The sequence below is a fragment of the Dipodomys merriami genome, unplaced genomic scaffold (assembly GCF_024711535.1).
Source record: "Dipodomys merriami isolate MVZ:Mamm:240054 unplaced genomic scaffold, mDipMer1.0.p SCAF_1, whole genome shotgun sequence".
Taxonomy (NCBI): domain Eukaryota; kingdom Metazoa; phylum Chordata; class Mammalia; order Rodentia; family Heteromyidae; genus Dipodomys; species Dipodomys merriami.
Window position 1 is genome coordinate 103,975,518 of NW_027202270.1, and position 21,914 is coordinate 103,997,431.

Below are 21,914 nucleotides of genomic sequence, written 5' to 3' on the forward strand. Positions count from 1 at the left end.
AATAATCCAGTTTCAAAACAACAAATAATACATACTTTCCTTCACATGTGGAATCTAGGAGGGGAAAAGGATATGAAAGCAAAAAGGGAATTGTAAGAAAGTGAATGTGAACAAAATAATATGAGCAATATAACCAAAATACATGCAGAAATGACAATGAAACTCCTTACTTTATACAATTAATATATACTAATAAAAGAAAAAAGTGCATTGTTTCAGAGATCATACAGAATTTAGGAAATTTTCTATCAATATTGAAATAATGTTTAACAATAAAATTCTAGATTACCAGAGTGAAATTCCTAAAGATCCTAAAAGGAAAGTACTTTCCTCACATTGTTTCCATATTTTCTGAATTCTTAAGGAAGATGGCAATTTATGTTTACATAGCCTATGTTTACATTTTTCTTCTCCCAGGAGTGTGTTAGTATTTTTAAAGTTTCCTTAGTTGCTTAAAATTCTTTAAAAATATGTATGTTTTTATTTTTCCTACAAAAATAGAGTTCATGGCAAGAACTGAAGATGTATCTCAGAATATGTAAGTCTCATGTGGCACTGAAATATCTAAATGGTAGTGTCACCTCTGTCCTACATTTCTTTCCTGAAGACTTCTCACTCTTCTGTATTTTGGGTGTGGCCATCATTTTCTTCCTTGCAGAGTCTAGGATGGAGACTCATGTGAAAAAAGGAGAATCCACATTTCCTATCAAGTCAGTGTCTTTGAAGGCAAAGTGACCAAATATTCTTAGGGAAGTGTGTAGATAGAATCCATTTCCATCCAACTTTAGGAGGTGATGAGCTAGGGAGAGCTTGTTCTAGGACTGGGAGCTGACAGATTTCCCTGCTCAGTTTATATCTATTTCAGAAAGCATCACACTCTATATACATAACATTTGTTGTTGGTTATTTATGATTAATGGTGAGTTCTATAAAATGTTAGGCATCAGGCTCTTAGTGAGGCATATAATCTCCTGTTACAACTTTTTCTGTGAAGAAATCAGATTTGACTTACATCTATCTTGCTTGGATTACTTTTACTAGAAGCATAGGTAGGCTTTGGAGGCTGCTTGCATTTTGTTCTGCCATCTGGAATTATGTTATGTGCATAATCAATCTGAAAAATTCGTTGGCCATATGCAATTACTCTCCTAGCCTTCTTGACTTTCTGCATATGCTTTATTAAGATGTTATTTAATTTTTACTCTGATATCTATTTTATGCTTAAATTTAATGCTAGTCTACTTCTCTTCCTTATCAGGGAAGTCTAAATTTAAATATCTTTCCTGGGGATCAGATATAAGATACTGAATTGATTCCACTGAGCAGTAACTGACATATCAACATTTCACTGGGATAAACAAGAGGCAAAGATGTAAGCTCTTATTAAATTTTGCTATCACAGTCCATCTCATATTTAGTCTGGGTGCTTTATCGTTAATTAAATGTATCTTTAATATATTTAAAAATTATTGTCTACTATTTCCTTTAATTTTAAAATCTACACATTTATCAAGTACTGCATACATTTTATAAGACATAGATATTACATTTAAGAATACAAAATAAGTCACTGTTACAATTTTATTCTTGTAATTGTCACTTTTGGATGATAGCCAAGAATGGATTTTTTTGATGAGTGCTTATGAATACAAAGTACACCTTCCTCCATTGTTATCAGAACAAAGATCACATACTCTGAATGGCTCCAGATATGTAAACACAGCTGGCCCAATGCCTTGAATGCCAATGAAACACAGTGCCACAGACAAGACGGATTTAGAGGTGACCAAAGGACACACATGCTTTTGTATAAAAATCCCAAAGGCCATACTGTATCTATTCCTAATTGTGAGGACAAACTTGAGCTCTCTAGAGAGAGTTTTTCCTTGCTAAAATATACATACTCTCCTTATGGTCTTAAAATGGTATTTAATCAATTGAATTTTTTTCTGAAAAAATTGAAAAAAAATTGGGAAAGCTTCCCAAACTCTGCCAACTCATCTTCCTAGGACATGCTATTCCATGGCTACCATTTGGCCACAGTGCTCATGAACCACAGGAGGCTCCTTCAGGGAGAAAGAAGTCAAGCCACCAAGAGCCCTCATGAGAAGAGGAAGAAAAACTCTGGTATGCTCCACTCCATATTTCAATTGCATCAGAAGCAAAGCCAGGGACATTGTTTTTTGGTGGGGGGAGGGGGGCGGTCGTGGGGCCTGAACTCTGGGCCTGGGCGCTGTCCCTCAGCTCTTCAGCTCAAGGCTAGCGCTCTATCACTTAAGCCACAGCGCCACTTCCGGCTTTTTTCCTTTTGTTTATGTGTTGCTGAGGAATTGAACCCAGGGCCTCTGGCATGCAAGGCAAGCGCTCTACCACTGAGCCACCTTCCCAGCCCCCAGGGACATTTTTTAACAAGTCAAATCCAGGGCCTCTAAAGCACATATCTTGAAAGCCTTGATATTTGCAAAGGCTTAAATCCCAAGAACATGAGAAAAAAAATTCCACCAAATCTATGGATACGGAGATATTTACACAGACTTCTGACTTTTTCAATTTTTTGAGACATGTGTTTTCACAGTATATCATCTTCCCAAACCAATGTTTTTAAAAGATTTACTCATGCTTTATCTTTCATGTGACAGGCCAGCTTTTGTTTTTCACAGAAACAAAATTTTTAATAACTCTGTTACTGCCTGTCAGGAGAAAAGAACAACAATTTGCCTGCAGAGGGATGCGGCATAGCTGAGCAGACAAAGGTACTAGCTCCTTAATCATGCTCTCAGGCTAGCTTCAAAGTACATACGATTCAAATTTGAACCTCAGCAAAACTGCCAATTAACACATCACAAACCTTCATGGTCGATTGCAAATATTCAAAACCTGGAGTGTTAAATCTGTGAATACCAGGAGTCTCCTGCATAGTTCTCTGGCAGTTCAATGTTACATAATTTGGAGTGAGAAACTCAGGTTGCTCTTGGGAATGGTAACAATCACTAATTCCATCTTCCTTTGCTGCAATTCAAAGTACAGTCCAATAAAAGAGAAAAAATTAAACTAACATATCCTTTGCTGACATGATTTTCCCTTCCTCCCACTATGTACCAAATTGTGATCCTAAAACATGGTTTAGAAGAAAAACCTGATACAGAAAGGTCTTTTACTGCTGAGGCTCTACACTTAAGAAAAATACCTCACATTTACCAGCATTCTTGAGGGATTTCATGTTCTTTCAAAATAAACTTAAAATACTTTGCCTGCTTGCATGCATGATGACAGATTTTTGAGAAGAAAAAAAAATCAGCTACCAGCCAGCGGGTGGCTAAGCAACAAGTGGAATGTTTGTGTCTTCTCAGCTTTGAGTGATGAGTTAGTCCCACAGATACTGCTAAGGCCTTCCCTATCACCAGATACATACTGGTATTCATCTGGGAAGATCTCTAAAGAGCATATAGTCTAGAAATTCTGTTTTAGTCAGGAACAGAATACGTTATGGAAAAAGACTCTGTACTTGGCTTAACTTCAGATTTCATCATTCTCAGAGGGAATATGTTCAAAGTTTAAAAGTCAAAGTAACATGTATCGATTGAGTATTTACAACTTCATCTATGGAGTATTAATGGAAATCTACAACCTTCCTTCCTTCCTTTCTTCCTTCCTTCCTTCCTTCCTTCCTTTCTTCCTTCCTTCTTTCCTTCTTCCTTCTTTCTTTCTTCTTCCTTTCTTTCTTCCTTTCTTCCTTTCTTTCTTCCCTTTTGCCAGTCCTAGGGCTTGAACTCAGGGCCTGGCCACTATCCCTGAGCTTCTTTTGCTCAAGGCTAGCAATCTACCACTTGAGCCACAGCACCACTTCGGCATTTTTCTATTTATGTGGTACTGAGGAATTGAAGCCAAGGCTTCATGCATGCTAGGCAAGCACTCTACCACTAATCCACATTCAAAGCCTTTCTTCTTATTTTTCTTTTCTTTTTTTGTGCCTGTCCTGGAGCTTGAACTCAGGGCCTGGGCATTGTCTCTGAGCTCTTTTGCTCAAGACTAGTGTTCTATCCCCTGAGCTACAGCTCTATTTTCAGCTAATTGGTGGTGAGTCTCATGGATTTTCTGCCTGCTTCAGATCATGATCCTCAGATCTCAGCCAGTGGTGCCCTACTTGAATCAATGTTTTTTTGGTGGAACATGGGACTTGAACTCTGGGCCTGGGCACTGTCCCTCAGCTCTTCAGCTCAAGGTGAGTGCTCTACCATTTGAGCTACAGTACTACTTCCAGTTTTCTGGTGGTTTATTGGAGATGAACTCTTATCTCCAACAAACCCCCTGAGTAGTAAGGATTGCAGGTATGAGCCACTGGTGCCTGGCTCTTGAGTCAAATTTTAAAATAAGAAAAAGAGTGCTCGCTTTGGCAGCACATATACTAAAATTGGAACAATACAGAGAAGATTAGCATGGCCCCTGCGCAAGGATGACACGCAAATTCGTGAAGCGTTCCATATTTTTTAACTATAAAAATAAACAAAAATAAAAAAATTTAAAAAGGAAGAAAAAGGAATGGTCATGGTTGTAAAGGAGCTGAAATTCTTGCTGTGTTGACAAAAAGCAGAGCAGACAAAAAACAATCAGAAAACAAAATGGCAATTTTTTTCATTTTTGTCTTCATTATAGACTAAAAAGGAGTATTTATTCACTTTTAAAGTTACTTTTGTGATGAACATTTTTATCTATTTTAGCAAAAATATTTTGAGATGCCCTCCACTGGTGAGTTTTCATTCAATCTTAGGATAATCCATGTGGAGAGTTTTAAAATTGTAAACAGATTAGAAATGAGAAAACAGAGGCTTAGAGAAGAGAAACAACTCAGTCTAACCACCTAGTTCTGATCCCAATGCATATGTGCTTAACCATTACATTATACAAACATGCACACCAATTCTAATAGTGGGAAAAAGCATTGTAACGAGATAATAGTTCAAAGATATTTAGTGATGCTTTCTGTATTGGATTAGCATGAGTTAAATGTCGACTGATAAACATTTGTAGGTATCTTGGGTTAACATGTCTGTCACCTCCTAGCATGCTCTAGTGTCAATCTCCTTTACTTCTCTATAGAATAAACTCTAGGAGTGTTTTCTTTGTGCTCCTCTAATAGCATGTCACCTTTTAGCATTTATTATAGTGACTTCTGTGGTTATTTTAATGTTATTAGATTCTAAGCTCTGTGCAAAAAAGGATTTGGCTGCATGTGCTTTATATAGAGAAGGAACTTGATAAACATTTGTAAATTCTAATAAGGTAATCAATTACTCAATATGTAGAGTAGTTACAACATATGTCCTACATTTCCTTGATTATATTGTAGAGTTCCACAAATTGGTTCAGTTTATATGTTAGCAGAGAATATGTTGCCATTATTTCACACAGGAGACACTAAAGAGCAGACAAGAGTAAAATGTAGTCAGAACAATTGTGGCTCACCCTGTAATTCTAACTACTTTGGAGATTGACGTAGAAAGTTAGCCCATCAAGAAAAGTTTTCTAGACTCCATTTCCAAAACAATAACAGCAACAACAACAATGACAAAAACAAAACCAGCAAAAGCCAAATGAGGCATAGCTTAAGCAGTAGAACTCCAGCCAAGTAAGTACAAGGCCCTAAGCTCAAATCCTGGTAGTGGCAAAAGAAAAAACTGTAAGGAAAATGCATTTTTAATATTTTTCCTAAGATTACTTTGGGTAAAGCTAGTAAGGGAACAAAGACTGATAGTATACTACGTAGATTTGGATAGCGTTATATTCTGGACTCTAAATTCTAAGATAAATAGAAGTCCTACATCCATCTTACAAAGATTCAGATTATTCTGAAAAAATAGTTGTTAAGTGAAAAATAAAAAAGTAAAAATAAACATAGATTGTCAGCTTTTGAGAACACTGATTAACTGTGGACACCATTTTTTACTTAGAAATATATGTTATTTTGTGATGTTCATAGAAATAACCACTTAAAAGATTTCAATGAAAATACGTAATAATTTTCAACTTATTCTAATGGCATTGAGATGAAGTGCTATTTTAATTACCTTTATGCATAATATTAATAACTAAAACAGCAATCAGATACCACATTCATAAATAAAACAGCAATCACATACCTCATTCATTCTTATTAATGAAATTTTATTCTCTTTACTAAAGAGTTTCACATGGAGTTCTCTAATTGACTATTTCTAAACAACCTTTTGAGTAGAAGTTAATTTCCATAGAATTTATACAAATAAATATGTTTGCTTTGGTGAAAGAGTTAAGTGATTGGCATTCGGGAAATTGCCAGTGGAAAAGGAGAAGAGTAGAAACTCCGTCTGTGGTTTAACTGTGGTTCCAAGAGTGTTTGGATTTACTCCTAGGAGCTATTCATACAATCTAAACTAACCAGAGATGTAAAGTCTATTCATTCCCCTAGAAAACATCCTTTCCCACCCAGCCAATTTGCAAAATTTTATGAATTGACATTTCCTTGCTAAGGAAAAAAAGATAGTTAACTCATGCTTTGTAAGAAGAGACTGTAGTTTAAACGTTGGGCTGCCTAGCAGGGGATGAGTAAGGTGTGCTCTACTGCTGAGGTTACTAGCATAGACCTGGAAAGTAAGCTTCAGAAGTCTGGACAGGTATAAAATTCAGCCTTCCTTTGAAAGATACAAGTGTGTGTATGTATGTGTGTGTGTGTGTGTGTGTATGTAACTTTTAATTAAAAATTTTTCTGGTTCTGAGGCTTGAACTTGGCCTCATGCTCTTGCTTGGCTTGTTAGCTCATAGCTAGTGCTCTACCATTTGAACCACATCTCCAGTCAGGCATTTTGCTGGTTAATTGGAGATAAAGTCTCAAAGCCTGGACTTGGAACTTCAATCATTTAGGTATCAGCTTCCTCAGCTGGATTATAGGCATGAGCCACATCTGAAGAGCCATCTGAAATGACAATGCCTCCATGAAGTTCTCCTGATTGTCATTCTTTTTTTTTTTTTTTTTTTTTTTTTTGATTGTGGAAAATACCATACAGAGGGGTTACAATTACTTGGGCAAGATAATGAGTACATTTCTTTCTTTCTTTTTTTTTTTTTTTTTTGGGTCCAGTCGTGGGGCCTGAACTCTGGGCCTGGGTGCTGTCCCTCAGCTCTTTAGCTCAAGACTCTACCACTTGAGCCACAGTGCTACTTCTGGCTTTTTTCTTTTTGCTTATGTGGTGCTGAGGAATTGAACCCAGGGCCTCATGCATGCAAGGCAAGCACTCTACCACTGAGCCACCTTCCCAGCCCCAGTGAGTACATTTCTTATCAAGCATTGTTGCCTCCTCCTTTGTTTCCCCTTCCCATCCCTTCCAATTCCTTCCCATCCCCCCCACCCAAAAGTTGTAAAGTTCGTTTTTCGACATAACAATTTGTACGTCTCATTGTTGCAATGGGTCCACCTGTGTCCCTAGTTAAACAATTTGTTTTTTTCCCTTCCCCTCCCCAAATTATACCAACATCAAATACAGTGAAAGCAAGGGTTGTACCATGGGGGGAGGGACATTCAAAGCAACAAAGAAATCATCTTATAATTGTTAGAAACAATTGCATGAAAGCAAAAACATTTGAATACTTATCTTGGGATTCATTTCAACTAACATCAACTTATCTGACCTTTTCTGCTTGTCTCAGACATATACTAGTTATTGCAAATAAGGGAAACCATGGGACCTATGTTTTCTACTTGCTGAGTGTGATTCTTGTAATGCTATTTAAATTAATGCATATTAAGTAAAATCAATGGCTTCACTTTGTCCTTTCCACAATGCATACATTATGCTTAGATGCATCTTCCCTACTATCTTAGTAGAGGTCTTTTTATTTTTCATAGGCAAGCAACCAATAAATTTATATTCTTGCCTGTCTCTGAGTAGAAGCAGAATGGTGCTCTCTTTTCTCCCACTGTCAGGGTTGCAGGTGATCTTTGTGCCAGTTGCCCTCAGTGAGTAAGGATTTAAATTCTTCCATTTTGTCCTCATCAATACTGGTCATCATACTTACAATTTTCACCCCCACCCAACCACCTCCACTAATTTCTCCTTGATATATGTTAATTTCATTTTTAAAAAAACTACCACCTTAGTTTAGCAATCTGCTCCCAAGGTGTGGATATTGCATCACCTGATACTTACATACTAGGAGGGTTAAATGCCAGCATCTCTCATTTTTCTTCTTGTCTTGCCCTTCTCACAGACTTGATTCAATAATATGACTTTTCAACCTTGTCTGTACCTGCTTCTTTCATCTCTCCTGCTCATCAAGGTCTATTGGAAACTCTATTTGAGTTTCCTCATTGTTTATTCTTGTATTTTTTCTCCCTTTCTCTTCTCCTACATTAGTCATATTCAACCCCTCAATTCTTGAAACTTTCCACAACTTCTTTCTTTGTTCCCTTACCACAAGAGATTACCATATGACTGAAGATTCAGCTACCCAGGTATAAGGAGCTCAATGTCTGAGACAAAAGCCCAGTGACTCTTGAAAATTCTGCTATGATTTCCTGGTTTTGTCTCAGCCAATCTCCAAAGTGCTCTTTCTAACCTTCATTCTATTTTTCTCAAGTTATCTCTTCACTCTCAGCAGATAATCTTGCCTCTGTTTCACAGAGTATAAATAGAGGTTATCAGGGAAGATATTTGCTAACATCCAACTCTTTACCTCCAAATGTATCTACCTTCATAGTGAATTAGAGATATTTCTGTTAGCATGTATTTCTCTACCAGAATCATCTGATCATGCTTTCTTAGAGGTCTTGATCTGTCAATTATACCCTTTGTGTCATAAAACATAGTTTTATAATATAGTTTATAATTTAAGTGCCTCTCATTTTAAAATAAACTGACTTCTACATTGGATTGCGTATCCAGAAAGATAATTCTGAGTCTAAACCCCTAGCACTTATGAACATGACCTTTTATGGAAATGAAGTCTTTGCAAGTAAGTTATAGTTATGATATAGTTAAGGATCTCAAAATGAGATCATCTTGGTTGATCTAAATCTAACAAAACAGAAAATAATAAGACACAGAAAGACACACAGAAGACATTCAGGTGAAGATGGAGGCCGAGATATGTCATGCAACCACATGTTGGAGAACGCCACAAATTTCTAGCAGCCACCAGAAGCTAGGAAAGAGCCTTCAGATGGAACAAACTCTAATGACATCTTAACTCTGAATTTCTTGCTCCCAGAACTATAAGAAAATAAATTTCCATTGTATTAAGTCATACAATCTTAGGCAGTTTGTTTCCAGAGCCCTGGAATCTAATATATCCTATGTACAGAGGAAAGACACTGTTTTTAACATTTCTTTGTATCTTTTGAGGATGAGATTCTAACTTTTGTCCCTGCCAAGGACTCTTTAAGAATCTAATGCAGACTACAGACTCTCTCCCAGAACCACCAATGTTGTGTACCTCACTCCTGCTCTTTGACCTGCAATTGTAAATAAAAGCTGCTTTGTGTTTTAAGGTTGGTGATGACAGAAGTCATTTGGCATGACTCAGTTCAAGTGGACTTCAGGTAGATTTTCATGTAGGAGGTAGACTGAAAATAATTCTCAAGGTTGTAATAAAAATGCATAAAGGCATGGAGGTAGAGATGTAGAAGCATCAAAATGACCCACTTGAAAATATGTAAGAACACACTTGAGATGAGAAAAAAAAGGATGTGGAAATATAAAGTGGCATCAGACTTGACTTGGCACAGACTGTAATGAAGTACACACTTCCGAGCAAAGGGAAGGAGAGTGAGATGGTCAAAAGGAAAATACAAAGGATAGTCACAAAGGAAATAATAGTGACATCAGACCAGGGACTGGGGGGTGGGGCGTGTGGAAGAAAGAGAGAGAACAGAGAACAAGAAGAGGAGAGAGTAAAAGAGGGGAAGAAGGAGATGGGAGAGGGGAAGAAAATAGGAGAAAGGGGAGGAAGAAAGGGAAGAGGAAGAAAAGGGGAAAAAGATATTTTCCCAGCACCCAAAGCACTTCACATATCTCCCTCACACATATCAGAATTATATTCCATGTCCGTGCTGCCCGCCAATGTGTACTTGGTAACAGCAGCAAGAAGAACTAATAGACAAGATAACATGCTGACTCTAGGGTGATGCAAGTCATTTTAGTGTCTGAAACCTTCTACACTGTGCTCAATCATAGTAAGGTAAATTGGGCACAAACTTAAATCTGAGGTGTTGGGTGTTGGGATATAAATTCATATTTTCTAATACTTTGGAGGTAGATCAGATTCAGTAAAGATGTATTCAAACTGTGAGGTTGTGGCAGTTTTACTAAGATCCCCATTTTATTGATTACAAAGGATGCCCAAGAATGAAGAGAACTTGCCCTATATTAGGGAGTTGGGGTGACTTTTTAAGATCCCAGCTTTACTGACAGGTACAAACTATTTCTATTTAAGGTGCACAATGTGTATAAATGTTTGTGTGTGATTTCTATGATACTTAATTAAAATATACCTCAAAATAGCTATTTGTTTTGCTATGGCAAGAAGACATAATATCAACTCTCCTGAAAAATTCCAAGTATACAACATATTGTTAATTATGGTTACCATGCTGTAAATTAGGTTTCCTGAATGTATCTAACTTATACCTGAAAATTTATATTTGTTAACATTTCCCCATAGTCCCCACACCCCAGCCTTCTGATAATGATAATATTATTCTTTGTTTTTTAGTGAGTATCTTTTGTTGTTGGCCATGTAGCTTTAACCCAGGACCTGGGCACTGTTCTGAGCTCTTTTGCTCAAGGTTATCCCTTTACCACTTGGAGCCACAGTTCCACTTTGGGATTTCTGGGGATTAATTGGAGTTAAGAGTCTCACACACTATTCTGCCTGGGCTGGCTTGGAGCTGTGATCCTCAGATCTCAGCCTCCTGAGTAGCTAGGATTAAACGAGTAAGCTATGGGCTCCCAATGACTGTGAGTGTGTCTTTTTTAGACATTACAGGTAGACATTAGGGTGGAGTTTTTGAATCTGGCTTGTTTCACTTAGTGCCATGTTTTCTAGATTCATCCAGGTAACATTTCCAAGGCTAGATAACACTCAACATGTAGGTATTTATGTTTATATGTGCATATAGACCATGGCAAATAGATTACATATAGGTATATATGTATGTATGTGTTATATATTATGTATTACATTTTACCTATTTAAAAATCTTGGCTATTGCTAACAATGTTGTAATGAACATGAGAATGCAGATATTTTTTCCAGGTGCCAATTTCTTTCCTTTGGATAATTACCAAGAAGAGGAATTCATGGACCATATGGTAGTTCTAGTTTCAAGTTTTTACATGGTATTGTTTTACATCATAATTATACCAATTTACTTCCCTAATAATAGTGTACAGGATTCTTTTTTCCATATCCTCACCAATACTTGCTAACTTTTGTCTTTATTTAAATAGCCATTCTAATAAGGTATGAAGTGATAATCTCATTTGGATTACTGAGGGTGAACACTTTTGTATAAACCTGTTGGACCGTTGTATGTGTTTTTTTTGGAAGAAGGTCTATTGAGATCCCTGGCTTTTTTTGTGTTACTGAGATGTCTGAGTTCCTTATATATTTTGGATATCAGGTTATCAGTCCCTTATTGGATATATAGCTTGCAAATACATCCTCCCATTCTATAGCTTGCCTTTCCATTTGGTTGACTATTGTGTTCACTGTGTAGAAACTTTCTGATTTGAATATTCTTATTGCTTTGTTGTTGTTAAGCTTTAGTGTTATATCAAAAAAATAATTGTCAAGACTCATGTCAAATAACTTTCCCCCTATTTTCTTCTAGAGGATTTAAAGTTTCATTCTTTTTCTTTTCTTTTATCTTTATCTTTTTGTTTTGTTTTTGGTTGGTTGCAGGGGCTTGAACTCAGGGCATAGGCACTGTTCCATAGCCTCTTCGTGCTTGAGGCTAGCATTCTACCACTTGAGCCACAGCACCACTTCCAGTAATTGAGGGGTTTGGAGAGAAGAGTCTCACAGGGACCTTTCTGCCAGGCTGGCTTTGGACCACAATCCTCAGATCTCAGCTTCCTGAGAGGTGCCCGGCTAAAGTTTCATTCTTATGTTTAGTCTTTGATTTCTGTTGTATGATGCAAGATAATGATCAACTTCATTCATTTGTATGTGTATATTCAATTATCCACTGATAAATATTCTTTACGGAAAAAACTGTCCTCCTCCTTTGTCAACCAATTGGTCATAATGATTATGGTTTTCTACTCTGTGCATGAATAGAAAAATTGTGGTCTAAGATTGCCAGAGAATAAATGTGAGACTTCACTTGAAAATTAATGAAAGCAAAGTAGGCTAGAGGCATAGCTGAAGTGGTAGAGCATCTCCATGGCTAGCATATGCCCCAGAATTCAAGTCCTAGTACTTAAAAAGTATATAATACCTCTGGCTCTGTTTTTCTTAAGCTTTCTTTGGCTATCTGGTATTTCAATCAAATTTTAGGATCATTGTTTTTCTGTTTATGAGAAAGTTTACACTGGAATTTTGCTAGGGATTGTATTGAATCTGCATGTCACTTTGAGTAATTTTTAACTACAGTAATTCTTCTAGTCCATAAATCTAAGCTATGTTCATATTAATACTATTAATTCTAGTAGCTTTTAGTGGAGTATTTGGGGTTTTCTATATATAAGATGATATCACATGGAAGCATAATTTTACTTTTTTCTTTTTGACTTATATACCTTTAAGTTCATTTTCTTGCCTGGAACTTCCAGAATAGAAGCAATGATGATGTGCTGTTCTTGTCCTTGATCTTGAAAGCTTCCATTTTTTGCAGTTGAGTGTGCTGCTGGCTGCGGGACTGACATGGATAGTCTTCATTATATTGCAGCACATTCTTCTACATCAAATCTGTGCAGATTTTTTAAATCATGAAAATGTTATCAAATATTTTTATGCATCTATTGAGATGATTTTATCCTTCAGTTAATGTGGTATACATTAAGTCATCTCATGGCTCAGAAATAAATTCACCTTAATGTGCTACTGAATTCAATTTACTGATATGTGGCTGAGGATTTTTGCTCTTCATATATATTGGTCTGTAATGTTCTTTTTTAATTGTATTTTCTCTTGTCTTGTCTTGTCTTTTCTTTTCTCTTCTCTTCTTTTCTTTTCTTTTTTATGGTACTGGGGATCAAACCCAGGACATTGTACTTGCTAGGCAAGCCACCTGGCTATATCCCAGCCCAGTAATGTTTGTTCCTTGTAGACAAGGACTTGTGTACTTCTTGGAACCATAGTCTTTCTATAGTGTCAGTGTAATATTTCCTCTTTCATGTCCTACTCGATTTATTTGTTTTTTGGCTTTTATTTAATATAAGTAAAGACTTACCAAATTTATCTTTCTAAAAAGCAAATATCAGTTTAAGTATAGATCTTCTCAATTTCACGTATGCTTATTTCTGATCTTTGTTATTTCCTCCTTAACACTAACTTTGTGCTCTTACACCATTTATCATACTAAGCTTCCAAATTATAAGCATTTTTTTCTGCATTCCATAGTTTAATATCTTGTATTCTCTATTTTGTTTATCTCAAGTTTTTTTGTTTCTGAATGTATTTCTGAATGTTCTATCCACCGTTGAAAGATAGGTAATGAAGTCTACTTTTATTGTACTTCTGTTTATTTCTTACTTCACATCTGATAAATGTGTGTATATATGTGTTATAGCCCATTTACATTTATAGTAATTCTTGATAAGGATTTACTACTGCTAGTTTTTTTTGTTTTTTGTTTTTGTTAAGTTTCTTTTTTTTCTTTGTAGTTTGACGATTCTTTATAGAAATATATTTTGATTCAGTTCTCTTTATCTATTGTGTGTCTTGTATAGGTTTTATTTTGTAGTTATTATGGGGCCTAGATAAAATGTTTTATAATATTCTATTTTAAGCAAATAGCAAATTAACTTTTTTTTTTTTTTTTTTTTTTTTTGCCAGTCCTGGGCTTGAACTCAGGGCCAGGGCACTGTCCCTGAGCTTTTTTGTGCTCAAGGCTAGCAATCTACCACTTGAGCCACAGCGCCACTTCTGGCTTTTTCTGTTTATGTGGTACTGAGGAATGAAACCCAGGGCTTCACGCATGCTAGGCAAGCACTCTACCACTGACCCACCTTCCCAGCGCCACAAATTAACATTGACCTCATATAAGAACTCTACATTTGGGGCTGGGAAGGTGGCTCAGTGGTAGAGCGCTTGCCTTGCATGCTCAAGGCCCTGGGTTCGATTCCTCAGCACCACATAAGAAAAAAGCCGGAAGTGGCACTGTGGCTCAAGTGGTAGAGTGCTAGCCTTAAGCTGAAGAGCTGAGGGACAGCGCCTAGGCCCAGAGTTCAGGCTCCACGACCGGACCCCCCCCCAAAAAAAAGAACTCTACATTTTTACTCCTGACTACACACATAATTTAGGTTTTTGATATCCTAACTTACTTTCTTATTGTGCATCCATTAACAAATATAGCCACAGTTAACTTCTACACTAGAACTAAAAGTGACATATACTTTTATTGCTGTACTGTTATAGAATTCTGAATTTGACAACATACTTAACTTTATCAGTGATTTTGTAGTTTTTCTGATACTAATTTGTGTCATTTCATTTCAGCTTGAGGACTTCCTTTAGTAATCCTCATCAGAAAGGTTTGATGGTGACAAATGTCTTCAATTTTTATGTGATAGAGTATTTCCTCTTCACTTCTGAAGACTTGCTTTTTTTTAAGTAAAATATTCTTGGTTGAAAGGTTTGTTTCTCTCAGTGCCATGAATATAACAGTGTACTCTGTCTTAGCCTACAAAGTGTTTTCTGAGCAATTATTGATAATCTAATGGAGGTTCCCTTCTGTGTGATGAATCTCTTTTCTATTGCTACCTTCTAAATATTGTCTTTAATATTCATTAGTTTAATAATAATAGGTCTTAATGAAGTCCTCTTTGGAAACATCTGAGCCTCATGTCCATATCTCTCCCAAGATTTGGGAAATGTCTAGCCATTATTTCCTTCAAAAGACTTAGACTACTTTCTTTCTTGCTTTCTGTTTAATTCCATACATTGTCTTGATGGTGTCCTATACATTCCATGAATTTTTTCCATTCTTGTTCACTATTCTTTCCCTTTTTTACTTTTTTTGTGTGGATAATTTCAAATGACTTGTCTTTAAATTCACTATTTCTTTCTTTCTTTCTTTCTTTCTTTCTTTCTTTCTTTTCTTTCTTTCTTTTCTTTCTTTCTTTCTTTCTTTTGCTTAATAAAGTCTGATGTTGAAGCTCTCTACAGTTTACAGCTCTATTCTCAGCTCCATAATTTCTGCTTTAAAAAATATTGTCTTAATTGACGTCAAAGTTTTTATGTCTAGTTTTGTTGATTTTACTGAATTATTTATCTGTATTTTCTTGTAATTTTACTGAGTTTCTTTAGGAAAAAAAATTAAATTCTTTGACAGATTAGTCATATGTCTTTATTTCTTTGTATTCAGTTTTTGCAAGGGTATTTGTTTCCTTTTGGAGATGTCATGTTTCCTTCCTTTTTTCATGTTGAATTCCTATGTTGCTTTGTTTTTTTGTATTTGAAGAAGCATTCACCTTCTTGAGTCTTTAAAAGCCTCCTCTAGAAAGAAATATCTTCATCAGTCAACCTATTGATGGGTTTTGAGCCTCTCCATCTTTTACAGTAGATACATTCGCTTCATCTCTCATTTTCTCTAGGGGGAGATTTTTTAAGATTAAATGCTTTTTTCAGTTCTTCAAAATCATGTTAGATGCTAAAAAAATCTCCTGCCATTTTTGCTAGGGTGGTGCCCTGAAGTGTACAAGTGTTTGTGCCTTCAGTTGATCTGGCAGAATTTAGCCAGCTGATTGCTTGTACTCATGAGCCATCTGCAAAGGCTCATACTCACCATCAATAGGACTATAAGGAGTTTGTGTGAGAAACCAACCATCAGCATGGGAAAGTGGGTATACAGAACATTAGGAACATTAGGGGGCCACTGTGCAGTCAAGAGATAGGCATAACAAATGGCTCGTGGATAGGCCACTTGATAAAGTCCATGGGCTTTCTATTGATCTTGGTAGCTATGTCCTTTGCCATGCAGAAGCTCTGCAGTTTCATGCAACCCCATATGCAGCTCAATAGCTATGTGCATATGATCATATAAAATGGTGCTTATTGAAATGAACTCCAAGAAATGGAATGGAAACAAGAGGATTTTTATTGTACTGTTTGTGTTTTTCCCCCTGTCCCTTTGGTTTATTCCTTTGGTTTATGTTGCTGTTTTTTATTTCTTGTATATAAGTTTATCTCATGGAGGGGGGAGGGGAAGCACAACAATGGTGGGACAAGGAGTGAACCAATTTAGCAGTGAAACCCACTAGACACTATGTTGGAAATGAACTATACAACTGCGGCGGGGGTGGGGGGGTGGGGGTGGTGCTGCGGGGGGAGGGGAAGTCCAAGGGGAAAAACTGGGAGAGAATGAGGGAGAGTATGACACTATTCAAAAGGAGATGTACTCATTGCCTGACTCATGTAACTGTAACTCCTCTGTACATCACCTTTACACTAAATTAAAAAATATAAAAAAATGTAGTCAATCCTATAGAAACAGATGAGGAAAATACATTGAAGGCCTGAGCATTTCTCTCTGGCCTAAAGGTAGGTGTTCACGAATTAAGCAGACAAAAGTATATGCTCTCAGGTCACTTTCTTCTTTCACATGGAATTCTGATTCTGTCTGGGTCTTGGATTTGACAACAAAACAATACCAAATCAGATCAACTGGTAGGCCAAACAAAACCAAACAAAACCCCCAAACAAAAAAAAAAACTGTGATGGATCTTCAAAATGTTTGTAATAGTCTGACAAACCCCTCTGCTAGTCACCAAGGAAGTAACATCCCTGTGCCAACTTTTTGCATGTGAAAGCTGAAGAGGTATGTATTTCCCCTCACCCACTCCAGAGGGATGGTGAGAGGATTATTGAAACAAAAGCCATAAAGCTATTTGAGCTTCTTACCAAAAGGTGCTACTGGAACACAAATTATTATTAGCATTACCATTGTTATGTGGTTTAAAACTACAATACGAAGGACAGGTTATCTAGATCAGTGTGTCAGCCTCCTGAATAATTTTAGTTCAGTTTTAAGTTGTTGTCTTTGGCTGCTTAGGTCCTACACGAAGGCATTCTTTTGATGAAAGCACATTCAAGGGGCCAGATGGAGTCATTCTGCAAAAAGAATAATGAGGGTGCAAGATCAGACTTGCACAGGTAACACCTGTGGAAAATGGATGTCAGAGCTCTGATTTCTATAATGCATGTTTATGTTACAAAGTCCTATTGCGGTGAAGTTGGGGGAATCCTACAAGTCTTTATTAAGTGATTAATGTACAGATTATGTGACCTGAGACCAGGTGGAAACAGATAGTGAAATTTTGCTTTGATAAGTGAAGCGTTTTGATACGGGAAAAAATGTGGTATGATGGAGCCTGGGACAAATGCAAAATTTTTAAATCATTTAAGACCTCGATCATTTGATTCTTGGGAGGCACCCTGGTGTACAGAGGAGAGTACAGGCTCTGGAATTAGACACGCCTGGATTTATTTATTAGCTGTGGGACGTTGGGCACCTTGGTTTCTACCTATAAAATGGGGACAATAAACTTACCTCAAAGGTTGTTGTGAAGATCACTTAATGTAATGTGTGTAAGGACCCAGCACCAGAGTAGGCACTCATTAAAGATTATTCCTGTTCCCTGCTGTTTGGCACGTTTCAAGCCTTTATATTGTTCTTCAAATACAATTGATATAGTAGCAATTAAAAAAAATGGAGTACTTAAACTCAAATGCTGGCCAAGCAAGAGATGACTTTCTTTTATATAGATAACTTATCAAGAAGATATTCTGCAGTCTTTCTATGAGGAAAGACCTATTCAGAACAGGCTGAATTAAAACAACCTGAATGAAGATTAATCAAGAGATTCATCACAAAAAGAAATCTAGCTAATTCCAAGTTAGTGTTTAAACGGGGACATCACTTATAGTTAAAGCTTAACAGCATGGACATTTTAATCCTCATTCAACAATCTCTCTGTAAAACTTTTCCTCTGAATCCAAAGATGAGTCAAAATCTTTTCTCTGAGAGCACAGAGGTCCAGGGCAATTAAACACCCATTTCATTGGAAAAGATATTCCTGAAACTTTAAAATGCTTTCTAAGGGCCATTTAGTAAAGGAGAAAAAGAGTGGCATATAAATGGGGGTGGATAGGGTAATGTTGAAAGAGTTTGGCATATCGCCCTACACCCCAGGCCTCAGCCTCTGTACAGGAAATGTTCCCAGCCGTGCTGCAGCCTCAGGAGAAGCCCACAGGCTTTTGCAGCAATTAGAGCTGATGGAGGTGAGGCCCCTCACCTCTCTGGCAATTATGAGCCTGTGGTAATAAAATAAACACACACTGCCACTGTCCTCCATAAGACTTGTCTTGCTTAAGGGCTGCAGACACAACAAAAGCTATTAGAAGGGAAGTTACAGTGTTGGGGTAGGGACTGGGGTGGAGTTGTTTCACATTTACTAAATCGCCAGGGATGACCTGGATTCACACTTAATTTGAGGCACCTGCTCTCAAGTATGTGAACGAGTATTGCATCACTCAGCAGGACCAGTGGATAGGAGGGAAGAAGAGAGGACATCGAGATAGTGAAATGGTGCTTAAAATATATTACTCAGACTATCAGGATAGGCCATAAAAACTGTGGTTGGAAGAATCAGTGATTAATTGGAGTCTTGTTCAAGATTCTCGTTTATTATATTATCTTAGGTCTGTCACCATTAATGTTCCTTTTCCTTATCCTCCCCCCCCTTTTTTTTAAATAAAAAAAGCCAATGGCATTAAAAAAAAGAATAACAAAAATAAAAGATGAAAATTCAAATGGTTTAAAAGCAAATAACATGTTAGTTTTACAATTTAATTTTTGGTCATTTGCAAAAAAAGACAAACTTAACTTCTAAAATTAATGTAGAAATTGACATTAAATCAGGACAGACAAAAAGAGAGGAATCCACTACCATTCAATGCTAAACAGAATTAATATTATTCCAAATAATTGTATAAATATGTTAACAAAACAGATGCAAAAAACAATATGAATATTATACAAAAAACAATATGACTACATTCTTTTTTTTTTTTTTTTTTTTTGGCTGAACTCTGGGCCTGGGTGCTGTCCCTCAGCTCTTCAGCTCAAGGCTAGAACCCTACCACTTGAGCCATAGCGCCACTTCTGGTTGTTTTTCTGCTTATGTGATGCTGAGGAATCCAACCGAGGGTCTCATGCATACGAGGCAAGCACTCTACCACTGAGCCAACCTCCCAGCCCTACATTCTCTTTTAAAGAAACTCTCTTACTGAAATATAGCAAGTCTTCAAAGCCATTACTTCTTCCTGTGATACAGAAACATAACTAGTTCACAGAGGAATAACTAAAATGGAGAGTGGCTTTGGTGTCATGCTATTTTTAATACCTAAATTCCCTCTCTAGGTTCTTCTCATGCAAGTACAAATAGTTGCTGTAAGAAGTTCTTTGCCAACATGCCTGTTTTAATCAGAATGCCTGTGTGAAGTATAAACTTAGCTGTATCAAACCATGGTGAAATATGTTAGAGACACTCTGAGAGTAATTTGTTTGATGTGGACTCTAACCAACTGCAAACACTAACGTAAAGCACATTGCTTTCTGTACTCCGCAGGAAAAGCCAAGTATTTCAGGAATACTCTGCATTTAGAAATGGAAGAAATAAAGCGGCTGCTCTTATAAGTCTGGACATATTTATAGCACTGGTTTATTTTCTTAAAGCATTACGGCATCCATTCATCACTTGGGAGTAACAAAGCAGTAACCCGATAGATGACAAATATTATGAGCTTAATGGCTGATGTCCATTACCGATGGGTCCCGCGTACTCTTGGAGGAGATTGGCACTGAAGGATTACTGAGCAAACAGAGCACCTGAAAAAACTTGACTCTACAGTCTGTCATCGGGGTTCTGATCGAGGGCATTACCCGAGAACAGCGGTTCTTAGCTGAAGCTGCAAACTGCTGCCGCTGCCAAAAATTCACAACGAAGAGTGGCCGTCATGGAAGGCTGAGCCCTGGGGGCAGGTGACTGTCCATCCTCATCGTGGATCACCTGAGCGCAAGCACCAGGCTCCTTTACTCCTGGATGACCACAGCAGCTGAGGACAGGCACCTCAGATCTGATTGTGTTGACAAACCACAAGGCTCCAAATATCCTCTTGTTGTACTCTAAAACTTTTAGCCTGTCTCTACGTTTTTGATTTCACAGCAAATGAAGGAACAAACCTGTGCATGTGTTTAAGGTTCTGATGGAAATCTTTGGATTCTATCGACACTGAAAGTATGCTCTTTATTTACTTCTTCCTTCCTGAGAGGATCTCATAGTCAAGAGAACTAAACTTGTCTTACTGGTTTGGTCCTCAAGGAAAAGTAAGTCATGTTTTCTCTGTAGTTATTTTACCTACCTAGAAAAGATCACTTTTCCAACCATCAGGTTTTATGGCTTAATGGACTTGTCAAATTTATAAATTCCAGGTGAAAACAGGAATTTCTTTTAGACTTGGTTTTGCTTTTTTTTTTTTTCTGTCTTAAACCAAATAGACTATCCACAGATTCGTCAGGAAAAAATATGTACCAAGTGTTTGCTTGCTGCTTTTAAACATATATTTTATTTCAATGATATTAATATTTGACTGCATGTAAATGTCTGCTTAATTTCATTTATGGGCTGGTAAATACTATACAAATATTAACTTTATGATGGAAATAAAAATATCAACTTTATGACAGGAATAAAATTATAGGCAGCTGCATTATTTAGAATTGTTATTAACTTAATTATTAATGTTATCACAATGATAATTTCTCATAAATAAATGTAATGAAATGAATAACAAGTCATTTGTTCTTTAAAGTTCTGCTATAGAGGATCAGGCTTCCTTATAGTATGTCTAGAGAACAAAAGAAGATATCTTCGGGATTAAAAGGACAAGGATAAGAGTGAGAAAATATGCAATTTCTTTCTTTTTTGTGTGTGTTGTTTGTTTGTTTGTGTTGTTTCAAAACCTGTTGGTAATTTGATATATTTAAAGTGGTTGATAATGATTTCCTTTTCTTAGGACTTATCTGTCGTAAAATGTTCAATTCTATCAACCTCCTTGAAGAAAACAGGCCTGTGACTGTCATTCAATGCAAACACATTCATAAGCAGGGAAAAACATGAATAAGAAAAACATAGAAAACAAAAAGATAACTGTAAAAAATTTTCACTTTGCTCTTATAAAAATCAATCTATTATTATAGTTATGCTACTAATATAAACATATACATTATTAGTAATAGGCTAGCTAATCTAATAGTTGATTAAAAGAGAAAGGCATATGCAAAGTCAGGAGCTTGCATCACTAGATTTAATTTAACTATTTGGCTAAATATCTATTGGTGGTAGTACTTACAAATATTTTGTGGTGACACCTTAACAATAAATGACTTATAGTGATGAGTCAAAGCTAACAAGCAAAATGATAATTATTAGCTAACTCAAAGGAAATGTCCAAATTAAAATAATTATAATAAAAGTTCAGATTGGTGAAAAATTTGTTTCTTTTTGAGGGTTGGTACTTTATCACACTGACATGATCATCTGATCTCTCCTTCAACTTTCAAAGTTCTGCCATATCTGGCCTTTCCAGGTAAAATGATGAATGAGTTCACTCTACTTTAGCTTGGAAAACAGTTATGAATTTAGCATTGGATTTAT

At 36.6% G+C, this 21,914-nt stretch overlaps 1 protein-coding gene and 1 non-coding gene across 4 annotated transcripts in view; one reads left to right on the plus strand and one right to left on the minus strand.

Moving 5' to 3' along the window:
• Slc25a21 (solute carrier family 25 member 21) overlaps positions 1 to 21,914 on the minus strand; it is a 549,817-nt gene that overhangs the window by 105,221 nt on the left and 422,682 nt on the right. The gene's annotated exons all lie outside the window — the stretch shown is intronic.
• Positions 4,382 to 4,488, plus strand: LOC138835601 (U6 spliceosomal RNA). The gene has a single exon (XR_011374668.1). It is a non-coding gene; the product is annotated as a U6 spliceosomal RNA (small nuclear RNA).